Source organism: Durio zibethinus, chromosome 2 (genome assembly GCF_047325235.1).
Source record: "Durio zibethinus cultivar Kanyao isolate XHJ-2024 chromosome 2, ASM4732523v1, whole genome shotgun sequence".
Classification (NCBI taxonomy): domain Eukaryota; kingdom Viridiplantae; phylum Streptophyta; class Magnoliopsida; order Malvales; family Malvaceae; genus Durio; species Durio zibethinus.
In genome coordinates, this window is record NC_143163.1 from 2,032,054 (window position 1) to 2,036,522 (window position 4,469).

The 4,469-nt window shown below is 35.5% G+C and overlaps 1 pseudogene; it reads left to right on the forward strand.

The window, feature by feature from the left end:
• The first annotated feature begins 1,652 nt into the window (after positions 1-1,652).
• Positions 1,653-3,898, forward strand: LOC111307998 (uncharacterized; annotated as a pseudogene).
• The last annotated feature ends 571 nt before the right edge of the window (positions 3,899-4,469 follow it).

Consider the following 4,469-nt stretch of genomic DNA (forward strand, 5'->3'; position numbering starts at 1 on the left):
ATCCTTATTTTCAGCCTTCAAACTCCATTCAATAATCATCAATAAATCTTAAGAATATGAAATAAACAAAGCCCAGTAATTTATCCAAATAGATCATTAATATTAATGAAAGATTTCATGATTTTTTTTTGTTTTTGCTCTCAAAACTTCAACTCCAAATAATAACAATCAACTTGATATTTCTTTTTAAATAAACTTTTAAGGGATTAACTTGATTGTAGTCTCTGATTGTGAATCTCCAACTTGATTTTTCATATTTTCTAACTCTAAAGAAGATGAGGAAGAAGAACTCTATTTTCTTTCTATTTCACGATAATTAGATTTTTTTTTTATCTAATACTTCAACCCTTTTTCTTTTATTAAATAATGTCTTAATAAACTGATAAATTTTAATATTAGTCTAGCCTAATTATTATTTGAGCTGGAGCATTACAGTTAATGAATTGCAAAGCTGGTCAAGTCCAATATTACCTTTAAATGCAATTTGAAAGGATGAGATTATTCATGTCTTCCCCATCACATCATATATATTGGGTAGATGAAGAAAAGAAGGCAAATTGCCAGATTGACTTGAGAACACAAGTGCTAAGTTCTATCTCCAGCAGAAATAATGGCCACCACTGCTTCCAATATCCGAACCTGTTACCATGCTCATTCTAATGACTTGCCATCTAGATCACACCCACTAACTACAGAGGTTGAAGAGCATTTGAAAAGATTGGCTTCATCAGAATCTGCATCTACATCATCAGCCTTCAACCATAAACTCAGTAGCCTTAAAGATTTCCATGATTGCATTGATAAGCTGCTTCGCCTCTCACTCAGCCCAAGAGCAGCGGAGGGAATATGTCAATGAGCCGTTAAATGGATATCTTAGCTTTTACTCGTGTGCAAGGATGCCCTATTGCAAGTAAAGGAATGCACACTAGAACTTCAATCTATCATGCATCAAAAGAGAGGTGCTATAACAGGGCTTGTTAACGAGGTTAGAAAATAATTGAACTGTAGGAAGGCAGCTAAAAGGAAAATCTTGAAGACCCTAAAGAATTTGAAGCATCAGGAAAATAAGCAAAGCACTGTTTTCAATGAGACCGGAGCCATGGTTAGCCTCGTAAGGGAAGTGCAAGCGGTAACTCTCAGTGTCCTAGAATCCTTTTTGTCCTTTACTTTTGGGCCTAAGAAAGAATAAAAGATGAGCTGTTGGTCACTAGTCTCAAAGCTATTGCAGACAAAAGGAGTAGGAAGTGAAAGAGTACCGCAGATCAATGAAATGGCAAATGTTGAAGCTACATAGCTATCCCTTGCAACAAGCATATCTGACATCACGCAAATTGAGAATGTTCAAAATAAACTACAAAAAAAACAGAGTCTTGCATTCAAGACTCCAAAGAAGGGTTTCAGGGTCTGTTTAGGCACCTGATCAAAGTCAGAGTCAATATTCTCAACATACTCAACCATTAGCTAGCCTCAAATATCATTTGACTTCATCTAGTACATTAAATACAACACAAATGTAATAGTCTTATGTCAAAGTCAAATATACTTAGAAAATTTTGCTTCTATTGCATATTCCTCCTTTTCGTATTCCTTTTTCAATGAATCTCGCCGATTAACCATCTATTTCAAAAGCACTGCAATGAACCATGTGACTCAATGAGTTGAGATCATAAAATTAGCTGACAGGATAATACAAAATTAGTGTTGTCAATATGATTTAACTGCGAAGGAGCCTAATATGCCTTCTGTATAAAAAAAAAAAAAAAAACTAACAAATTCCAGTTGTCTAAGGAAAACAATTAAATGCTTACAATATAGATCTAGATTTGTACAAGGCAAACTTATATCTCACTTGTTCTAAGAAATCAAAATATTTTTAACATCCTGCGTCCTACAAATGCTATTGTTTTATAATATAATGTAAAGATTGCAAAACCAAGGGTCTTACCTGCCTCTTGCACTGCAGCCTTATCTGTACCATTTGCATTTGATTGAGCAATCACAAAACTCTTTAATTAGCATCAACAACAGTGGTTACTGCATGCAGGAATCATAAGCATGTGGCCATCAAGAGCACTTCAAATGCACCGTTTATCTTTACCTCATGGTTTATGATTGCACAAAAAATTAGCTTCAATCAACTGAATTTCAGATTTCAAGTTTGCATGAGCGGCTTTGTAATCCTGTCTCTCCTACCACCATACATGCAATGTGGCCTCTTTTTTCTCTTGTCTGCAACCTGTAGACGTGGCTGTAGTTTGTTTTTCCTTAACAAATTATTCAAAATTTAGCACAAGCAGCACTGAAATCTTGTCCCCCAATAAGGCATACCTTAGACTGATATTTAGGATCATTTTTACATAACCAAATATTGAGTAGATGTATGTTCTGCAAATCACACTTTTCTTGGAAAATTAACAAATGTGCACAAGTATTCAGAAAGGATTGGACAAGTAGATGATAGTTTATCGCATGAAAGGAGACAGAGGCCTCAGTGCCACTCGTGCACAATAATTAAGCATCATTTCTGTTAAAAAGATTAGTTTGTCGAGATTATAATTGTGTGGTAAGTAGGGCTGGGAGGAGACATTGAGCAAACATTGGAAGCAGAAATGTTATGATCCAGATCAGGACCACGTTACGACTAATGGGGGTTGCAGACGAGATTCCTTTTGTCTCCTTCTTGCTAATATATATGATCAGAGCTAGAGGGCGAAGGTGCATTGAGTTGATCAAATTGTATATTGAAGCCTTTAGCCTTTTGATCTAAGACAGAAAGATGGCTTCTTCACCTTTGAATCAAAAATCCAATTTTCATGCTTGTTCAAACAGCTTGCCTTCTAGGCGTCATCCACTTATTCCTCAAATAGATGAGCATATCTATAGGCTAAAGTCCAATGAGGCAGCCTCTTCATCATCTTCATCAATCGGACAAAAACTAAGTGGCCTTAGAGATCTGTATGAGTTGTTTGATAGTTTGCTTCAATTGCCTCTCTCACAAAACTCCTTTGCCCAACAATGCAATGATAAACAGGTTAACGAGCTGTTGAATGGGTCTCTCAGGCTCTTGGATGTATGTGGTTTGGCCAAGGATGCTTTAATGCGGGCCAAGGAAGATACCCAAGAACTTCAATCAATTTTGGGAAGAAGAAGAGGAGATGAAGCTGGGTTCACAGATGAAGCTAAGGCATACTTAGCTTCAAGGAAGAAAGCAAAGAAGTTAATAAACAAGTCTTTGAGAGATTTGAAGAGTAAATGTGACTTAGAAAATGAAGTTGAAGTTACAATTAGGATGTTGAGAGAGGTAGAAGGAGTTACCTTCACAGTGTTTCAATAATTCTTGTCCTATATCAGTGGCACAAAGATGCAACCAAAATCTTCCAAATGGTCTTTCTTGTCCAAGTTGATGCACTCCAAACGCGTGACATGCGGGGGGGAAGCAACAGAAACCAACGAATTTGAGAAAGTGGATGCTGTTTTTGGCGCTCTCATTGGTCACCAGAATAGAAAATCTAGTTACATGAGCACTGAGAATGCACAAATTGAGTTGCAGAAACTGGCGTCAAGCATTCAAGATCTTGAAGATGGAGTGGAGTGCGTGCTTAGGCTCTTGATAAAAACTAGAGTTTCTGTTCTCAACACCCTCAGCCATTAGCCGCAGAAAATTGTAACTGATGGCATCTGGAAAACTTTCTACAATTTTGTTGTACATCCTTGTAACTGGCTAAAAAATACATTTATACTTGATCTGATCGTAAATGAATACAAGTTTCATGAACAAATCTATATTTTTCTTTATTATACATTTAGTTTTGATTCTTTGCAGGGAAACTTAGGCATCAGGACTAATTGTTGAACATAACTCATCAAATAAGCTGACAAAATTTCCATGATATATATATATATATGTGTGTGTGCGCGCGCGCGCGCGATATATCATTTATATATAAAAGTATAAACTCTAAATATATTAAAAGTAAATGACATAAATAATCTCATAAACTTTAATAAATAACAAATTTCCATTATATATCTGTGCATGAAAGCTCCTCTACTTGAGAACGAAGTAGCTGAGATTGTCTAATATAACTAGATGAGATTAATCTATCTGATATAACTAGATGAGATTAACCTCATCCATTTCGTTTGTATGTGTGTGTGTGTGTGTGTGTGTGTGTGTGTGTATACATATAAAAGACAGATTAACTTCATCTACTTCATTCTCCCTCTTCGTCTTCATCAATATGCCACAAACTAAGTGCTCCGCAGTCAAAATGCTAGAAGGTTTGAGGGAAATTTAAAAGAGCTGAGTTAACTCAGTGATGGACAAATCTACATTTTTCTTTATTATAAATTTAATGTTTATTCTTTGCAGGGAAACTTAGGCATCAGGACGAATTGTTGAAGATAACTCATCAGATAAGCAGACAAATTTCCATGATATATATATATATATATATATATATATATAT